This window comes from Neovison vison, chromosome 6, assembly GCF_020171115.1.
Source record: "Neovison vison isolate M4711 chromosome 6, ASM_NN_V1, whole genome shotgun sequence".
NCBI classification, from domain to species: domain Eukaryota; kingdom Metazoa; phylum Chordata; class Mammalia; order Carnivora; family Mustelidae; genus Neogale; species Neogale vison.
In genome coordinates this window covers 11,819,806-11,841,306 of record NC_058096.1, presented here as the reverse complement: position 1 = coordinate 11,841,306, position 21,501 = coordinate 11,819,806, and positions in this window count along the sequence as shown.

Genomic DNA, 21,501 nt, shown 5'->3' with positions numbered 1-21,501 from the left:
CTCTCATTCCTGCATAAAATCCTCATGTCCAGACATCAAATCAGTAAGCCCTGTTGCCTGTCAGAAAATACAATGTCAGGCCATTAGTATGTTAATAAGTCCGGAGGGCGACAGGTGGCCTACTAGACAGCTCAATTAAGCTGCTCATTAAACACACGCTAACGAACAGCCCAGGCAGGGCCTGAACAGCACCATTCTGTAATGACATGATGTCAGAGTGAACAAATGAGGAAAAATAACAAAAACATTACAGCAGGGACAGACGCCACTAATAAGGAGCCCTCGCACTACATCAGCCCGCAAATCAATGAGCCACAGGGATCAAAAAACTCGACCCAACATTCTCAGGAGACTGAATGCAGCAAGATTTTTTTGGTCAGTACTTCACAAAAAAAAAAAAAAAAAAAAAAAAAAATCCAACCCCCCAAACCTAAAAATGATCGCAGAATATCACAAATTAAGTGTTTAAAAAAAATTAAGAGCAGAAGTTGGACACAGGGCTCATCACAAAGTCTGAGAAATGTGTTTTGTTGAGTTTTAATGAAAATCATTATTTAATGGGATCATCATTTACATTTGATTGGCATCTTTTTTTTTTTAAGCCCGCAGGTTCGAATCATTTGCCTGCTCTGCTGCTCAGCCAGGTTAAGGGCACAGAGGAATTGTGAAAGAGCTGGGAGCCAAGTTTCTTAGGTGAAGATTCTTCTTATTATTTGAAAAGAAGGGATTTCCAGCAGTCGCTAGAGGTTTCTCTCATTTTCAAGTAAGGGGCTTCCTGAATAATAAAAAATCAAATCTCTACCAGGCCTGGCGCTGACGTTGGAGACACATAATGCTAAACTAATAGGCTGGTTTGCCATTAGAAGGTCATGATCTTGGCTCTTATCTTTTGTTAAGTTAGCAGCTGACACCTTCTCTGTGTGTAGACTTTCTTCAAGCCTCACGGAGGTGCTGCTCCTCCCCAGGCTGGCAAGCTGAAAGCAGGCAGGCGTTCTGAGCGACTTTTATGGGGTTGAGGCAGAGACCCTTGGAAGCATAGTTCTTCCCACTTTGGTTAAGCTACCTCTGTCCAAATCCATGGTCTCAGTGTATGATTGGGGCAGGCTGTACCTGGGTGTCCATGAGCAGGTCACTTTACCTCCCTGACTCTGTTTCCTTATGTCTACATGTGATTAGACTGGGTGTTTTCTCCACCGTTCCATTCTAAGAGGGTCTCCAGTACAATATAAGTGTAAGATGCTCATTCAATTTGCCATTTGGTTAGCAAGACAAAGCTTGTTCCTGACAACAAAGAATTCAAGAACAAGTCCGGTGTGCTATCGGGAAGTGTACTAAGAAACTGAAGACATCAGGAGTTGGTAAGAGCTTCTATGTCCATTCCCGGGAAACCTGCTGAGCCAGACTAGATGGGAGCGTGCAGGGAGGATGGGGCTCCTGCTGGTCTTTGAGAGGCCAGACCAGGAAGTAGAAGGGCTCCATGTGGGCTAGGGCAGATGCCTTTTTTTGCACACACTCCTATCAATAATAATAAGTTAGCTCATACTCCAAATAGTGTATTTATTTTGTTAGAAAGCATATATTACTACACTAATATATTATCGACATATTAAACTATTTGGCAGAATAAGGCAATTTTAAATATTGAGATTTTTTTTTTTAAAAAACAGAAGTCCAAACATATTTTTCTCTGCACTCCAGAGGATCATCATGGAGAGCTCCTGGGGATACACACACCCCCGTCTGGAGACCACTCTTCCAGGTGTGAGGACAGAGGAGAAAGGATGTTGAAGGACAAGCACAGAGTGCACACGTGTTTGCACGTGTGAGTGTATGCAGTGTGTATACAGAGGGTTGGGCTGTGCATGACCGGACCGGCCTCACAGAGGCAAGGTAGGAGCTGCAAAGCAGAGAGACATAGGGTAGGATGTGGCAAAGCCACAGGAGGTAATAATGTGCAAGGACAGAGGTGAGGGGGAGGTTGTGGGCTTGGGGAGTAGGGGGACATGCAATTGGGCTTTTTGTTTTAGTGATGCTAAGGTATGGTCCAAGGCCGGCAGGTGTAACAACATGCAAACCTCTAATTTTAGTATATGTGCTGCCGAAGCGAGCACCACATGCAAACCTCTAACAGACAGAAAATCCCTCTTTGCTCAAGGAACCGTAGGGAATACAGACATGAGAACATTTCATTCCTGCCCTGAGGGAGTTTACAGTTCAGTCATTCATTCAACTCACATTTATTCAGGAACCTCTGCTCGCTAGTCTCTGCCGTATGTGTTGGGAATAATGGCAAATGATACAAGCTTGGTCCCAGCCCTCATGAGCTATGGTCAAGTGGGAGAGACAGGCCTATTATTTAACTAGCTGCATTTCAAGCCAGACTGTGTTAAAGAGGGTGGCAGGGGAGGGAACAAAGGCTTGCAGGAACATAGATGTGGCTGTGATTAATTCAATCTGTAAGAATCAAAGGAAGTTCCTGGCACCATTAGGAGCTCTAGACCAGTGCTATCCAATAGAACTTTCTGCAGAGAAAAAAATGTTCTCTGTCTGCCTGTTCAATAGGATAGCCCCATAGGGATGTTAAGCCCTTGAAATGTGGCTGGAGTGACTGAAAAACTGAATTTTTAATTTTAATCAGCTGAAATTTCAATAGTCACACCTTGCTAGCAGCTACCATATTGGGATAACACAGCAGGTCGTGGATGAAACGACTGGGTGTGACTTTCATGTGGAAGACACATCTTCTTTCTTAAAACCTGTACTTTCCCTCCGTGTAGGGTGATGGCATCCTAGAAGTTGGGGGAAATAGCTGTTCCCTCCGTAATGCTGAATTCCCGGTGATAGTTACGAGGCCACACACGGTGGGTGTACTGATTGATGTTGGAATGGGCGTAGTGATTGGTAGAAAATGAAAAAGAACTTTAAATTTAGAACATCTTTCCAGCGCTTCTCCTCTGGTCTGAGTTCAAATCTCATCTCTGGCAATAGTAAGTGGACTTCCCTTCAGACAGCACCATCTTGGAAAGCTTGGAGAACCCTAAAAGCAGTACCAGCTCACCCACCAGGGGGCAGTACATGTGCTTCAAGATCACTCCCACACATCAGGAGTTCTTGGACCTGCCTGGCTACTGTTGTTTTCCAGGGAATGGGGAGAACCACTTAAGTCCTACCTTTTCCTTGCCTTCATTGCTGTATTAGATGATCTAAAACAAGTGAAGTGGAGAAGAGAATTTTTCTTTAGATGTTAAAGCAAAGTTAATTAAATGACAATGGACACTGGAATGGACTTCAGTTTTGTTTTGGTTTGCATACTTTATTGTCACTGTGATGAAGACCGGAAGAGAAAATTTCCAAAGCCAAGACTACTGAGTGGGGATGGGAGGAAGAGGGAACTTCTATTCAAAGATGGCAAGTTGAACACTGGGTTTAGTCTCCAGTCCCTCCTGAAACCTTCCTAAAACAGCAGCAGAGGAGATATTCTGGAGAAGACACAAACCTACAGGATGAAGAGAACAGGACTGATGATAGCAATAAAAAGATTGGAAGCTGGAAAGCAAATGTAAGCTTGGTAACTGATGCGACAGAGCTGGAAAAGTGGAGTCATAAGCCCCGAATGGGGACAGCAAAAAGCAGCCCACCTGCTCAGGAACTGATGACATTTGGTACCTATTAAGGTGGGAATAGAGGTAGATCTACTAGCAGAATGATCGACTAAAAGTCCTCCTAAGAAGTAGTTGGATCTCCAGTCTTCGTCTGTTCTGTAAAGTCAGGTCAGAAAAATGTTCACATTGGGAATGTTGAGATCTCCATCAATTTTCCTGATCTTGTTTCCAGAATAGTGGTAGCAAGAGTTATAACTTCCACATGAGAGATTATGAGAAGTTTCACCACAGCTCTTCCAACAATGCAAGAGAAAAGATTTCAAGATACTGAGATCCAAAGTTTCCCAGGAACATGGCCCAGGAAGATCACTGAACCAAAGCCCATTGTTGCCAAGCCCTACGCATGAGCACAGAGCATCAGCTTTTAGTGCCCCACTTATGAACATGAAGAGACATTTAAGAGCCAGTTCATATTTGAGAACAGCCTCTAACAGAAAAGGCAGAACCAGAGAGGAGGGGGAAGTAACTTGGAAGCAACAAAAGTGATAGAAATTATATAGGGAGAAGAAAAAGTTTAAGAATAATTATTAATATTCTCAGAGAGTAAGGAGAAAATAGTGCATCCATGAAATAAGAATAGGATTCTATTATGTTGTATACCTTAAACTGTCCATCTTTTCTCAATAAAACTGAGGATAAAATAAAAAGATTCTGATTTTAAAAAAAAACATTCAGGGAGTGCCTGGGTGGCTCAGTTGATTGAATGTCTGACTCTTGATTTCAGCTCTGGTGATGATCTTGGGGATGGGATCGAGCCTTGTGTCAGGCTCTACATTCAGCAGGGAGTCTGCCTGGGATTCTGTCTCTCCCTTTGCTGCTCTCCCCTGCATGAGTGGGCTCTCTCTCTCTCCTTCTCAGGGGTGCCTGGGTGGCTCAGTTAGTTAAGCATCCGACTCTTGATTTTGGCTCAGGTTGTGATCTCAAAATTGTGAGATCTAGCCCAAATCAGGCTCAGAGTGGATTTCTCTCCCTCTCCATGTACCCCTCCTCCCACTCATACTCTTTATAGACAGGTAGATTGATAGATTTTAAAAAATCTCTAAAACAAATAAATAAATCTTAAAATACATTCAGAGAACAGACAAGAGTGCTTGGGAAGGGCAGAAATTTAAAAAAACTAAGGACAGCACTGAGAATGTAGCAAAAACACAAAGAGAAAAAAAGCAGTGACAAAACGAGGGGACCACACCAGAACACTGAAGTCCAAATGTGGGAAGCAGATCCAGACACAATGGGAGGAAATCTCCCAGATAAATAATGCATGAAAACTTCCTAGATATTAAGTTCCTGAAGTTTATAATTATATCCAGCGCCATGGATGAAAATTGATTTACCAAGATACATCATTGCGCAATTTCTTCACACTGGGGATAACCAGCAGATATTAAATGTTTCCAAGGGGGAAAAAAGAAAAAATATATAGCTTTATATGAAGGATCAAGAATCAGAACAGCATTGGACTTTTTTTTTTTTTAAGATTTATTTACTCATCCTGGGGGTAGGGGTAGAGGAAGAGGGAGAGGGGGTTGCCTGGATGGCTCAGTGGGTTAAAGCCTCTGCCTTCGGCTCAGGTCATGATCCCAGAGTCCTGGGATCGAACCCTGCATTGGGCTCTCTGCTCAGTGGGGAGCCTGCTTCCTCCTCTCTCTCTCTCTGCCTGCTGCTCTGCCTACTTGTGATCTCTGTCTGTCAAATAAATAAATAAAATCTTAAAAAAAAAAAAAAAGAGGGAGAGGGACAGAATCCCAAGCAGACTCTCCACTGAGCACAAAGTGCTACATGGGGCCAGGTCCCAAGAACCATGAGATCATGACCTGAGCCAAAATCAAGAGTCAGATGTTCAAAAGACTATGCTACCCAAGTGCCCCAGCACTGGACTTTTTAACAACAATATGAGAAAAGACAATTGGGAAAGGTTTCAAAATCTCAAATATGTATGTGTGTGTACACACACACACATACATACATATATATAAAATAGTCAATGCCTTTCTCTATATATGTATATGTACATATGTACATATATATGTATATATGTATATATATGTACATATACATATATAGAGAGAGGCATTGACTATATATGTATATAAAATAGTATATATATATATATATATGTACATATACATATATAGAGAAAGGCATTGACTATATATGTATATATAGTCAATGCCAAAAAATTGGTATATATATATGGCACATATATTCCCAAAGGTAGAATACTAAACCTAACAAAACTATTAATCAAATGTGAAGGTGTAATACGTATGTTTTCATATGTGCAAGGGCCTTATAAGGAGTCTACCAGAGCTATTGTTTATAAAAAAAGAAGTAGAATTTTCAAAAGTGGAAGATGCAGGGTCTGGGAAACAGGGGGTTCCAGCACAAAAGAGAGGTGAATTTACCTCTAATAAAATGGCTGCATAGTAGACATAGGGAGTAACCAATCAGAAGGTTCTGGAAGTACTTCTTCAGAAAGATGAAATTATTGTGTGAACACCTTGAGAAGAGGGCAGAAGTGAGGATGAAGTTATTAAAACAAACCAAACAAAAAAAAAATGAAGCAATTGTTAACTTTAACAAGAGCGTGAGTTGTTCAGGGATGGAAAAATAAACACAGCATCTGGGAATTAGCTATTCACAGCATTTAGAGAATTAAAATAATGTAAAAGCTTTAACATTAACCACCCCCAATTTTTTTTAGTGTAGTTGACACACAATGTTACATTAGTTTCTGGTGTGCAACATAGTAATTCAATGTCTCCATACATTATGCCTCGAGTACTGTGCTATTACAGTATCACTGACTATCCTCCCTATGCTGGATCTTTTATTTATTTATTTTTATTTTTAAAAAGATTTTATTTATTTATTTGACAGAGATCACAAGTAGGCAGAGAGGCAGGCAGAGAGAGAGGGGGAAGCAGTCTCCCCATCAAGCAGAGAGCCCGATGCGGGGCTCGATCCCAGGACCCTGAGATCGTGATCTGAGCTAAAGGCAGAGGTTTAACCCCCTGAGCCACCCAGGTGCCCCGGATCTTTTATTCCTGTGACTTTATCATTCAGTAACTGGAAGCCTATACTTCACATTCTACTTAATCTCCAAAATTTCAATGTAACCGTACAGGGAGAATGGAGAAACACATCCGTGTGTATATGTGTATGTGTATACACACATGAGTATGTGAGTGTGTGTATACATGTTGTGTGTCATATGAAACAATAAAATCCTTTCTTCTGTAGAGGAAGTCAACAGTCAATGCCAAAAACCAAACACCAAGAAACAGCAGCACCTGGGTGCAGCACCTGAGTGGCTCAGCTGATTAAGTCTCCATTTCCGGTTCAGGTCATGATCCCAGGGTCCTGGGATTGAGCCCTGCTTCGGGCTCTCTGCTCAATGGGGAGTCTGCTTCTCCTTCTCCCTCTGCTGCTCCCCCTGCTCATGCTCTCTCTCTCTTTTTAACAATGAAATAGCAATAAGATCATATTCCTACAGACACATAGATGTAAATATCAAGAGAATCAGTTAAAATGGAAGCGATTGCCTTGGGATTCAGAAATAGTGGAGAGTTGAGGAAATGCTGTTCATTATGAGCTTTTTGAACCTATCTGACTCTCTAAATTCTGTGGATTTATAACTTTGATAAAAAAAAAACTAAATTAAAACCATTTTGAAATAAAGGGAAGAGATAAATGGCCCAGAGTTACAGAGTGGGTATAGGAGAATGAGACTCGCTTGAAAACTTGCAGAGACCAGCAGGCTGCTGCTTGGCAAAGAGCCGGGTGGAAGATCGGGCCACCCTCAATGCTATCGTCTGCCTCCATCCTCGGTCTGTCCTTCATAGGGGACACTTTGCTTCGTTAACCACGTGAAAACTGTTCAGATTCATCCCACAGCACTGGCTTCATGGCCCCACTCTCCGCTAGTGTTTATTCAACACGTATTGACAGTTTGCTTCTCGATGAGTCTCTCCAGCTTTGTGTCCCCCTCTCTATGCCTTCTCCCCTCTAAACCACACACATGGCATCTCAGAGCAGCACGCACATTCAGCACGAGTGTAACAAGCAGAAGAGAGGAATCCCGCCCCTAGCTGATGCCTCACAGAAATTAGTTTGTGAAATCAAATGAGTTGAGTATTTCCCTTTGCTTTTCCCTACAGGGCTTCACGCTAATTCGGCTTCCTCCTAAATTCACGCTAATTTAGCTTCACGCTAATTTAGGCTTCCTCCTAAATTCAAGCCCTAGATCATGCCCTACATTCTCTAGGAAGTCTTTCTGAACAAGGACCGGCTTCCCAAAGATCTCTTTGATATTCATCTCACCCTCTTCTTGCAAGGTGTCCAGAGCCCTTCTGAGCCATGGGCCAAGTGCCTCCTGCTCCGAATTGTTTATTTTATTTTTCCAAGTGCCACCTGAGGACAAGGGAACAGACCAGATCTTGCAACTGGCCCCAGACAGTATAGGAAAAGCTCAGTTGAAACTTGTAAATTTGGTTCTGGGAACCCTGCAAAATAAAAGGAAATCCTGAACACACCTACACAAATACACACACATTCCGTGGTTACATTTGATGAAACTGAATTTGTTCTTCATGTTTTTCAGTAATTATAATCATCTTTAAATAAGGGGTCCTTATCTTCGGGGTACCTGGCTGGCAGGTTGATGGAGCATGTGACTCTGGATCTCAGGGTTGGGAGTTCAAGCCCCAGGTGGCACATAGAGATCGCTTAGAAAAAAAGTCTTTATCTTTTACAGGTTTATGGTAAATATTTACATATGAAACTGTATGATATTTGGGATTTGCTTCAAAGGAACTGGGTGCCTGAAGAGAAATAGGTGGTGGTATAAATGAAACCAGAGTCCAGGAATTGGTGCTTTTTGTACCTGGATGTTGAGTAACTAGAAACAATGTGTGTCATTTCCTCTACTTTTAGTTTGTTTGAATTTTTTACAGTAAAATGTTAAATAAATAAATATCACATATATGTATGATTTATATGAATTGAAATGGAGGAGTGTTGGACATTGGTCATTTGTTTCCCAGTTCAACCTCCTTTACCTGACAGAAGGGCTAGAGGAGTTAATGACTTGCCCGAGGTCACAACATGGCTGATTGGTGACAGTCTTGGGTGCAGACCTCAGATCTATTAACTCCGAGTATAGAAGACTCTGGGACAGCACAGGCAGAGGAGAGGGAAGAGGAGGAATGCTGGCTGCTTTATCTTTTCATCTGCAAGTTGTTTTGTTTTGTTTTTTTAAAAGATTTTATTTATTTATTTATTTATTTGACAGAGAGAGATCACAAGTAGGCAGAGAGGCAGGCAGAGAGAGAGAGAGGAGGAAACAGACTCCCCGCTGAGCAGAGAGCCTGATGCAGGGCTTGATCCCAGGACCCTGAGATCAGGACCTGAGCCGAAGGCAGAGGCTTTAACCCACTGAGCCACCCAGGCGCCCCTCATTGGCAAATTTTAAGTCTTCTTAAAAATATAAATTTCCTAGTTAAGGTAATAGTTTCAGCTGTTATTATGCAATTATACCTCAGCGTGAGTGAGTGTGACATCCTTTTCTGAGAAAGAACCCGCTAAGACTTTCCAGAGGCAAAGGAGCGGAGGCTGAGGGCAAGTGCGGGACTTCAAGGACAAGGGCTCTGACCATAAAAGTTATCTACTCAAAATGTTTGAGGCCAGAAGATACTCATCCTGGCTTCTCTGGGTGTTGAAATTAAAGTTGGGCTTTTTAAAAATACATTTTCATGGGCAGCGTGGGTGCCTCAGTTGGTTAAACGTCCAATTCTTGATTTCAGCTCAGGTTATGATCTCGGGGTCCTGGGACTGAATCCCACATCATGCTCTGTGCTCAGCTCTCTCTCCCTTTGTCCCTTCCCCAGCTCACTCGCTCCCTCTCAAATAAATCTTTTAAAAATACTTTCTTATATTTTCCACGTTTCCTGCAAAGAAAACACATTACTTTTATTATTCCTTCACTCAGTTATTTAACAAATATTTATTGAGTGTCTTCTATGAGTCAGACTCTATCCTGGGTGCTGGAATACGATGGTGAATAACAAATCTGGTTCTTCCTTTTGCAGACTTGTGGTAGAGGTGGCCTTGGGAACACACCAAGTTCTTCTGGAGACCCCTGAATCTAGATCAACAGATTGGTGCTGGGAGCATCACACCCACCTCCATGAAGTGAGGCTCCTGGTGCTGAACTATCTGAGTTTAAGTCCCATTTCTACTGTGTAACCTTAGGCAAGTCACTTAACCTCTCTGTGCTTTAGTTACCTCTTTCATAAAATAGGGATAGTAATAATTATACCCAGTGCTCAGGGCAGTGTTTGGGGTATACAAACTAAAAAATTGTTCACTGTCAGAAATTCACTTTTAGGGGTGCCTGTGTGGCTCAATGGGTTAAAGCCTTTGCCTTCAGCTCAGGTCATGATCTCAGGGTCCTGGGATCGAGCCCCACATCGGGCTCTCTGCTCAGCAGGGAGCCTGCTTCCCTTCCTCTCTCTCTGCCTGCCTCTCTGCCTACTTGTGATCTCTGTCTGTCAAATGAATAAATAAAATCCTAAAAAAAAAAAAAAAGAAAGAAATTCACATTTAGCCAAGCTTCTGCATTTATCTGGCAATGCTTCTTCCCCAGTGTCCTCAGCTAGGAAGGTAGATGCTCAGAAGGACTCAGCTCAGGGACTTCTGTCTGTGCTGGCCTGCACAAGGTGGGCCTGGGTTGGATCATTCCATGCCCTAGTCCCCTCCAGGCTGAGCTCTGAGGCAGCATCTGTGGGCTCCAGGCAGGTAGGGGCACGCTGGCCTTGATCATCATTGTGCCCCAGCACTCTGCATGGAATAAGGCACAGACGAGGTGCTCTATAAAGAGCTGAAGAATACATGGTTGATTAAGCTATCTGGGCTCTTAGAAAAATGAAACAGAAAGAAAAAATCAGGTGCTTTCTAGCATATATCCTTTCTTAGAGGGTATTTTTCGAAAATCCTTATTTTAGAAGCTGTCAGAGAACAACTAATTTCACCCAGAAATGACTGTAAATGGCTCACTTTGCCAGGAATTTCGTTGCAAGAAGAAATGTGGAGACTTGGATTTAATGAAATAACCACCACGCCCAAGGAGGCAGTGAGTGCCCACTCCATGCCGGCGGGAGGCACAGAGTCTCAGCTACGGTAGAGGCTGGAGTCAGTGCGAAGCAGAATCAGGCCCAAGAGCCACCTCACAGCAGATCCCGCTGCGCATCCTGCTGAGCTTCAGAGCTTTCAGACTCTGTGTGTCCTGGGCCATCATCTTGAGCTGTACCTTGGTGAGGCTTTGTTGCGGGGGGGGGACATAGACAAAGGCTAGTTCGGTCCACTTTATAAAGGCAGTAATTAATTTTTTCAGATCAGGGTGTTCAAGGTCTAGAACAAGACAAGACCAAGGAGGTCAGGCCAGCAGCAGATGGTCTCAAGCAACAGCATTCACACTTTGGTGTGCTTTCAAATTACTTGGTGTGTGAAAAATATAGATGCTCAGACCTTACCTGAAACCTACTGAATCAGACAACATAGGATTGGTCCCAAGGACCAGTCCTGGGCTATTCCCCTGAGTGAGTCACGACAACTCATGGATACTCACAACTCTGGACAGAGTTATGGCTCTTCAAGCTTGGTGTCCTGGGACAGCACGTTGTTTGTTTTGTGTCTCTCCTTTCAGAAGCGAATGGTACCCTCTGCGGTTGACTGCTAACTGGGCTGAAGCAGAGGGTCAAGTCTCATTCGTCTGGGTGTAAATGGAATTGTGGAACTAGGACATCCGAGAGCTGGAGAAGAGTGAGTGTGGAGGTCATTGATCCAACTGGATGAAGGACTAGAGACCCAGAGATGGACTATTTCTTGCCCACTTCGCCAAACTCACGTCCAAGTTCTGCTCTATCTACCCGGTTCTGTGAAGGGAGATTCCAGGCCCCAACGCATGGGGTGTAGACAAGAGGGTGCTGTTCGTTCCACTCCAGATGATGGGGCCATCTTGCAGATGGTTGAGTTTTGGGGTTATACACTTCACATCTGCCTGCTTTGGGGGCTCCAGGAATCCCCCCTTCCTTCTGCCTTAACACTCTAATCAGTAATGAGGAAGTAAAGGGACCCACGCATCGCCCAAACTTTGCAACAGCAGGCATCCGGCACCTAGGTTCCCTCATAGTGTAGGCTGGTTACTTCACTGTGCAGTGGCCTCTCAGAGCCGGTGGCACCCAAGGGGCAGGAACTGGGCCCATGGCGGGTCGCTCCTGCAGGCTCCATGGAGCCCTGGCCTCTCTTCTTTGCCCCGTCAGGTGATCCCATGCGTGGGGTTGCCGGCCTTGCCTCCGGTCCCTGGCAGGGCAGGGAGGCGGGTGAGGACGAGTGTGAAAAATCTACCAGAGCCCTCTGCAAATCCACAGTGGGGACTTTGTGGCCGTATTAAAGTGCCTCCCCTTCCTCTGAAAAAGGATTAAGGGCAACAAGTGTTTGAGCCTCCAGCTCTTTTGAAAAGAAACTCGGTCTTAAGTGCTAAGCTCAGATTCCAGGAACCGGGCTCCACCGCTGCAGCTGCTCGGGGCTCAGGGTCACCACTGCATGGCGGATGGATTTGCACCCGCTCTCGGCATGGGGGTGGGGCAGACCAGATGTTTTAAGGGGATTATCGCCTAAAAGACAAGTCCGGTTTTCCTGTGTGTCGCTCATGTCTTAAGAGGCAATTTTCCCACATGGTGCCACCAAAATTGGAGGGAACGGAAAATAAGAGTCTGAATCTTCTGATTTGCATACAAACCCCCAGGCCCACCCCAAGGCTTCAAGTGCCTGATCTTATGTAATCCTCACAATGAGCCCATTACAAGGGCTGCCCTGTGTCCTTTCCAAAATTCCTATGTTGAAGTCTGAACCCCCACTACCTTGGGATGTGACTCTATTTGGAGACGGGGTCTTTAAAGGGGTAATTAAGTTTCAGTGAGGTCATTAGGGTGGACACCCGTCCAATATGACTTGTGTCCTTACAAGAAGAGATTAGGACACAGAGCAAAAAGCCAGGTGAGAACACAGGGAGAAGGTGACCGTCCACAAACCAAGGAGTGAGACCCAGAAAGAAACCAACCCTGCCAACGCCTTGATCTTGAACTTCTGTCTGAAGGACTGTGAGAAAAGAAATTTATATTGTTTAACCCACCCAGTTGTGATATTTTATTATGGTAGCCCTAGAAAACTAATGCAATCCCTGCTTTACAGAATGGGAAACCAGGGCTTAGCCAGGTTAGATAAGATGTCCAAAGGTAGATAGCTCAAGTAGCCCATCTTGGGCCCACGTTGGTTCCCAACTGTGTTTGCAAATGAAAACCATGAGAGCAGTTTAGGAAAATCAAGAACCGTCTTTTGGGACCTAGCTAAGAGCCCCTTGAGGTGGTCTCCAAGAGCTGCATTTTTGACAGATTCTCAGAATGATTCTAATGCCTAGTCAATTTTTAAACCAAGTCAGTAGATAAAGCACACACAGGGCAGAGCTCACTGATGGGGAATATATCTTCACACATGAAGAACAGTTTATTTAAAAGACAAATTCACAGTCAAGCCTCTGTTTCTGTCCCCCACGTGGTTGGTATGATTTATAGGGTGTGGAGGTACGTCAAGAACTCAAGACAGTCTCTGTCAGCCTTTAACCAAAATTCCCTGCCAGTTTCGAACCCACCTCATCCCAGAGGCAGATCCATCCCACCCCTATTAATTTCCCTGTGTTTGTTGCCGCTGCTCCTGTGATTCCTACTATTATTCCTACAATACAACGCTTATCATTCAGGGAAATAAAATTATTTTGGCCCTGGAACTGTGTTTTCACACTAAGGACACCATATAGTGGCTTAAGAGAAACAATGCAAAAACCATATAATTATAGATGTAATTGTATGATATTTGGAGGGAAGAAAGCAAATCTGGAAATTGAGGTTCTTCAAATGATGTGTGGCTATTAGCAAGGGAACTGGGTGTCTGCAGCTGCCCGTGGAAAGCCAGGGAAGCAGAGAGCCTCCAACCCCTCTTTCCCAGGGAGAAGAGCTGGGGAACCTGTGACTAGGTGTGGGATGGGGAGGTCTGATTTCCTGCCCATCAGCCAGTCTGTGGCCTGGATAGGGGGGTAGCATTTTGCATCTGTATCTCCTAAGCTGTGAAAGTTTGTAATGATTCCTGCCTCAGAACAGGACTGTTGAAAGGACAGCATGAGACAGGGCTCAGCACCATGCCTGGTACAGGGGAAGCCCTCAAATAACGGCTGCTACTTCTCCTTATCAATGCCATTAATTATTATTTTTATTATTTTTATTTTTTAATTCCAGCATAATTAACATATAGCATTATATTAGTTTCAGGTGTATAAGATGGTGATTCATCACAATTCTGTTATTCAGTGCTCATCCAGAGGAGTACACTTGTAATCCCATTACTATTTCATGCCTCCCAATCACCTTCCTTCTGGGGACCATTGGTTTGTTCTCTGGAGTTAGGTGTCTAGCTCTTGGTTTGTCTCTCTCTCTCTCTTTTTTTCTCCTTTTCTCATTTGTTTTGTTTCTTAAAGTCCACATATGAGTGAGATCATATGGTATTTGTCTTCCTCTAACTGACTTATTTCAGTCCGCATTATACTCTCTAGCTCTATCCGTGTCGTTGCAAATAGCAAGTGAGCCTTCTTCTTAATGGCTGCATAATATTCCATTCTGTATACACACCACTTCTTCTTTATCTGTTCTTCTATCAATGGACACTTGCACTGCAATACCGTTATTATTGATCGCAACAATCCTCATGGTCATGCCAGATAGTCCCAATGTCACAGGGGAAAGCACTGGGCCCCATGGCCGTTTGCCAAGCTCATGGTGGCAGCTGGTGAAGCATCACAAACGTGGCTTTGGATGGTGGAAATGGACTCCATCACCACCAAGTTCTTCCCGTCGTGTGACTTCGAGCAGGTGATTTAGTCCCTCTAAACTCAAAATACAGAGGAAAATAAACCCAGCCTATAAGCCTCCTTTGAGAATTTAATAAGAAAACATATGAAAGAGTATTCTGGAACAAGGCAAAGGCCCTCCAAATAATTTTTGAATATAAATAGTGATTTTGTAATGTTAAAGATATGTATATTAAATAACTTAAATATTCATAAAACACTATGTATATCATATATCTATATTATATGTAATGTATGTATATTAAATATATACCACAGATGGGAATATTAAGTTTTGTTCATTGGACCACTGGTATCACAGTAAGTTAGCATCAGATTAACCAAAAATATAAAAATAGGTTATGTATGACATCCAAAAGTCAGAAATGGTGGCTCAATTTTCACAGAGGGAAAGATACTTCTTGTTTGTTTGTTTGTTTGTTTTTAGTTTAAGGAGTATGGGCTCAGTCCAGAAACATCTTTGACTCTCAGTCGGGAAGGAAGTGCTCCTGGTGTCCAGTGGCTGGAGGCCAAGCATATGGCTCAGCATCCCAGAAGACACAGGACAAACATACCCATGCACACACACACAAACACACACACACAGAATGATCAGCACAAATGTAAACCAGGCCAAGGTTGAGAAACAGCTTCAGAAACTATCCTAACTCCCTAGACGGGCCCAGAGGAGTGGGACCGGATTCTCATTCCTCTTGCTCCGACTGGGCTGGTGTGAGGTTACAAGACGGATGAGTGGAGCTTGGACAGACGACAAAATCTGAGGTTGCAAAGAGCACCGGGAGCCGTGAGTAGGCAGTCTGAACTCTGAGCTCCGATTTGCTACCTCTGCTGTCCTTGGAAGCTTGTTGCATACTACACAGAGCAAGTGACTTACTCCAAAGTTCTCCTCCTGCGTCCTAGAGGAAAGTTCTACTTACTTCCGGCACCTTTCAGACGGGGGAACGAAGACTGCTGTCATCACTTCCGAACACCAGAGGGCGCTCAAGAGAGGGGGACGCCACCAGGTAACCCCAAGGTGTTCTGTTTGTCTTCCAGGGGGCGCATCTCAGAGGCTGGGGGAAGAAGCTGGAGAGTCAGCCTTTTCCTTTTCCTTTTCTTCTCAGCCCCTCATGAACCAGCATGGCTCCTCCCTTTCTTCTGCTCAAGCTTCCTGATGTCTTAGCTACACGAACTTTGCCATAGGGAGGCCTGCTGACACAGAGGTTGAAATCTTGGGCACCTTCATAGTCTCGGCCCCTTGGTGCTTGATTGGGAGATTCTATTTTAAAACAAGTCTCTAGGGGCACCTGGGTGGTGCAGTGGGTGAGGCGACTGACTTGGTTTTGGCTCTGGTCATGATCTCAGGGTCGTGGGATTGAGCCCCATGTTAGGCTCTGCACCCAGCCTGGCATATGCTTAGGTTTCTCTCTCCCTCTCCTCCCCCTCACCATAAATAAATAAATCTTTAAAAACAAACCTCTACTAGAGAGGGATGCTGTAGGGACCTCTCGAGGCAAGGTCTACAATGATTTCCTTTGGCAGTAAGGTTGCTACAAGAATTCAGAGAAGGTGGGCTATATATAGGGCAGGTTCTCAGGATACTCAGGTGTCCCCTAACTACTAGTGACATGGCTCTCTTGGACTCAGAGGCTCACCTGTAGGCTTGGGTGGAGCAGGTGTTGTATTAATTTCCTGGGGCTACTGTAGCAAAGTACCATGGACTGGGGGCTTACCCAACAGAAATTCATTATCTCACACTCCTGGAGGCTGGACATCCAGGATCAGAGCGTCAGAGAGTTGGTTCCCTCTGAGGGCTGTGAGGGAGAATCTGCTCCATGCCTCCCCGGCTTTTGGTGGTTGCTGGCAATATTCGGCATCCCTTGGCAGATAGGGACTAACTCCATCTTAACTTGGTCATCTGGAAAGACACCGTTTCCCAATAAGGCCATGTTCACAGGTCCTAGGACTTCAACATTTTTTGGAGGGATACTATTCAACCCATAACAGGTGGCTTCTAAAGTCTCCTCTGGTCTTTTGACATCATGGCTACGGAGTTCCGAGAACAGGACTGACTCCACGTGGGGCTAACGGTCCATCCCCAGAATGCTTTCCAGGAGGGGGGGAGGCGTATTTTTTTTAGCCAGGGAAAACCGATTTCAGTTTGGTGGCTGGAATGTTAAAGTTCATTGGCGATGATTCTTCCCAAGGGGCTGTTACCCCTGCTTATTGCCACCCTCGGTGTTTCAGACTCACTTTGGTGCCAGTTGGAATAAATGGAAAATGTGTTTAACTTAAAAAGCGAAACATACAATGCTATCATATTGCACAAGCGAGCGTGCAGTGGGGCAGGGGGTAACTACTGTTTCAAGATGATTTAAGAATTTGATCAAATGTCTGGCCGCACCACTGCACGCTTTGAAAGGCAGATGGGTTTCATAATTGAGAAATGCATTTGTTCTTTGTTGGTGTAAAAAAATAACACGACTCAAAGCTTCGGGTCGGATATCTTTCTGAAAGTGATTTCCCCCCATCATGCATGCATAAGCTAGTACATTTTCACAGAAATGACATGGCAGTGGGAGGGGGGAAAGGTGGGATTATTACTGCACTCTTTCGGAAAGAAGCCTCCACGGGGCAAGAAAAAAAAGCCAAAGGAAGTTTGCAGACACCGCAGAAGGAAGATGATAACCAAATTCAGTCTCTTAGAAGACTTGCTTTGTGTTTAGAAAAATGAGCAAAGAGAAATGCAGAGCAGAGCGAGCTTCTCCAGGAATCATTCCCTTCACAGCATCTCCAGAGCCCACACTACCCGAACAGCTCAAAGTCTCCTGTCACCTCTGTCTGCCAGTGAGAAGGAATTTCCTTTAAAAAGGAAATGAGCCCCCAAAGATACAGATGTCGTGAAAAGAAGGGCCATCTGTACCCCAATGTTTATAGCAGCAATGGCCACAGTCGCCAAACTATGGAAAGAACCAAGATGCCCTTCAACGGATGAATGGATAAGGAAGATGTGGTCCATATACACTATGGAGTATTATGCCTCCATCAGAAAGGACGAATATCCAACTTTTGTAGCAACATGGACGGGACTGGAAGAGATTATGCTGAGTGAAATCAGTCAAGCAGAGAGAGTCAATTATCATATGGTTTCACTCATTTGTGGAGCATAACCAATAGCATGGAGGACAAGGGGCGTTAGAGAGTAGTAGGGAATTTGGGTAAATTGGAAGGGGAGGTGAACCATGAGAGACTATGGACTCTGAAAAACAGTCTGAAGGGTTTGAAGTGGCGGGGGGGTGGGAGGTTGGGGTACCAGGTGGTGGGTATTATAGAGGGCACAGCTTGCATGGAGCACTGGGTGTGGTGAAAAAATAATGAATAATGTTTTTCTGAAAATAAATAAATTGGGGGAAAAAAAAAAAAAAGAAAAACACCTCAAAAAAAAAAAAGGAAATGAGCCTGGGTGGCTCAGTGGGTTAAAGCCTCTGCCTTTGGCTCAGGTCATGAACCCAGGGTCTTGGGATCGAGCCCTGCATCAGGCTCTCTGCTCAGCAGGGAGCCTGCTTCCTCCTCTGTCTCCGCCTGCCTCTGCCTACTTGTGATCTCTGTCTGTCAAATAAATAATAAAATCTTTAAAAAAAAAAAAAAAAAAGGAAATGAGCTTTTCCAAGTATCACATGGCTCGAACTTCCCACGGGCAGGTGAAAAGAGGGACGCTTCCCCAACCCTGCTTACTCCGCTCCCATCCTGCTTGGTGGTTTGGGGCTCCAAGACATTGTGCGAATTTTCAATTTTCCCAGTCTTACTGCTTGCTTGTTTTTTATTTTTATTTTTTTTAAGATTTTATTTATTTATTTGACAGATAGAGATCACAAGCAGGCAGAGAGGCAGGCAGAGAGAGAGGGGGAAGCAGGCTCCCTGCTGAGCAGAGAGTTTGATGCTCGGCTTGATCCCAGGACCCTGAGATCATGACCTGAGCCGGAGGCAGAGGTTTTAACCCACTGAGCCACCCAGGCACCCACTTTCTTTTTTTTTAGAACAAAAAGGAAACCTGTCTGGTGTTTCCTTTCTGCAAGACCTATGTACAAGAAGTTTCCAAGGGTATTTTCAGGAATGAGAAGCACATGGGTTTTCATACACCTGCATTCAGTCTGAACAAGTTCCTCAAATCATAATATACTAATACATGTGTTCACAACGGGCTCCGTCTGAACTGTTCTTAGTTCCAAGGCCTGGGTCCTGTTTGTCTACGTTTTTGCAGAGGGATGCACGGAGAGCCAAAAAGCCACTGCCGTGGTCCACAGCAGAGAGCTCAAACTCTCACAAATAGGAGAAACCCCTGGAAAGCTTGTCAAAACCCAGACTGGGCTGGGCTCGCTCCAGAGTTCTGGATTCAGTAGTCTGGGGTGGGGACGGAGAATTTGCTATTCTAGCAAGTTCCCAGGTGATGCTATTCTGCTGCCTGGGGACAGCACTTGGAGAAGCTCCTCTGTAATAAGGGAAGAGTGGCAACCAGTGCCGCCTAAGGATCTCCCACCCAAGGTCTCACCAGACGCATCGGGTCCACTCTGCTGGCTTGAGCTTACCATCCGTCCTTAGGAGCAAGGGGATGCGTGCCCCAGGAAAATGATCCAGGGACAGGTCACCATGGATGACCTAGGAGCAAACACAGTCTCTCCTGGCTCATGTCCAGCTGGCTCAGGATGGGCTCACAGGAGTGTGACAGAGAGAGGCCCTCCAGGAGGGGCTGTGGTCCATGTAGCACACGTCATCAGGGCGTGAGATGAGGGTCTGAAGTGCGAAGGAAAGTGGGAATGTCTTGTTGGAGTCAGCATGCCCTCTGTGGGCTGTGGGGTCCAGAGAGGGTTTTCCCTTCCTCTCCCCTTGTAAAAGGGGTTTCAAATGTTGTTTGAGCTGTACAATCATTTAAAGACAGAGAAACTAGAGAGACAGAGAGGGTGGGGAGAAGGACCCCTCTTGACACCGCCCTTGCATGGTCTTTCTCTTGGTCCCTCGGTGCTTGGCCTTGCAGTACCTCCAGGGAACCCCTGGGCTCCCTGGAATACTGTTTGAAAACCACTTGGTGGTTCTTCCCTTCTCTCTCCTTTGGGCATCCCCTGAAGGCTTTCTGAAACACACAGAATCCCACAGCATACTTTCCACCTTCAACAAGGGAGAAACCATCTAGAAAAGGCTGGGTTATAGTTTCTTGGAGAACTGCTGAGTAATGCAATAGAAGGAGTGCATCTGGGCTGTTAGTGATCATGGGTGGATTTGCCTTGCGAGGGCAGCCCTAACAGAGACCTAAAAGCTTGACTGGGTAGAGGTGACTTCAGGCTTCGGTGGAAGGCCCGCGTGAATGAGTGTGTGTGAGCGTGTCGGTGTGCACATGCGGCAGCTGGGATTCTTTTAGGCAATTGGACTTTCCCATGCGGCGGGCCCTCGGGGAACATGCGACTGCTCCCTCTGCTTTCTCATAAGACACCCTATCTATTCCAGGACAGGGAGATGGAATAGCCTCACAGCGAAGGTCGTGGACTCCAGCGCCACGTAGCTCAGCTTCAAACCCCAGCTCCTTCACCTACTGCCTGGGTGAGCCCCAGCAAGTTACTTAACTCCAAGCACTTACTTCAGAGAATTGTTGAGGAGGCACTTAGAAAAGGCTTTGGGGGACACCTGGGTGGCTCAGTCGGTTGGGTGATCTACTCTTGATTTTAGCTCTGGTCATGATCTCGGGGTCATGGGCTCCAGCCCTGGGTCAGGCTCTGCTCTGGGCGTGGAGGCTGCTGAAGATTCTCTCTTTCCCTCTCCCTCTGCCGCTCCCTCCTCCTTGTTCTTTCTCTCCCTCCCTCTCTTAAAAAAAAAAAAAAAAAGAAAAGAAAAAGAAAAAGAAAAGTCTTTGGTATACAAAAAAGACTATTAAAATGTTTGATATTTTAAGTTTATTACAAGAGTTTTTTATACCTACACATCAAACTCTCAATAGATATTTTATTTTCAGTTTTAGGGAGTGGGACTGGGCAACACTGGAAGTGATTTGTTTAGAGGCCTAAATTGTCCAACTTCCATCAAAGCTTTAAAAATAATTTTTTAATATCAGGTGCACCTCTAAGTTCAGCTGTGAATGTTGTGGCACCGTGGGAACAGGGACTACCTGGTGTAAGGGCTGTTTGCTCTTAAGAGATGCAGAAAGGGGTAATATCCAAGACTGACCCCTGACCTTGAGTTTTTGACTCTCCCCCTTCTCATAATTCAAGAATTAAAGCTAAAATTGAGGGGCAAGTAAGAGAAGCATCCTTCAGATGCTTGATCTATGATCTTGAAGCTATGATCACTGGAACAACAAAACCGTTAATGAGCACATACTACATGCTCTGGGCTGTGCTAAGTACTTGACACATATTCTGTCCTAGGCTGGGTTTCCCAGGAGACCCAGAAACAATGGCTTGTGTGTAAATTATTTATTCAAGATACACACCCAGGGAAATTGGGTAAGGAAATGAAGAGCAGGACAAAGAAGAAAAGGAAACTAAGCCAAGCTGGTGTGATCTCAGAAAAAATTGCTTCTAACTGTTTGTGTAGCTTCTAACTGTTTGTGTAGGGGACAGTGGAGTGTCCGTTGTCCCCAGGGGAGGAAAGGAGGGTAGGGCTTTTTGCTTAAACATCATCAGTTAGAGGAGAAGAGTCATTGCCTTGGGGGAAGATGAATTGCCAAGCACTTCCAGCTCTATGTCTTCCAACAAAGCAGGGTTCCTGTAGTTCAGGGCGGGGGATGGGGGGCAGAGCTCTTGGCTGGCTACGGGAAGGATAAAAAGGGATCCAAGGAGATCGCAAAGGAGAAGGGCTTCCAAAGTGCAGTCCCTCGATGTCAATGTGACTTTG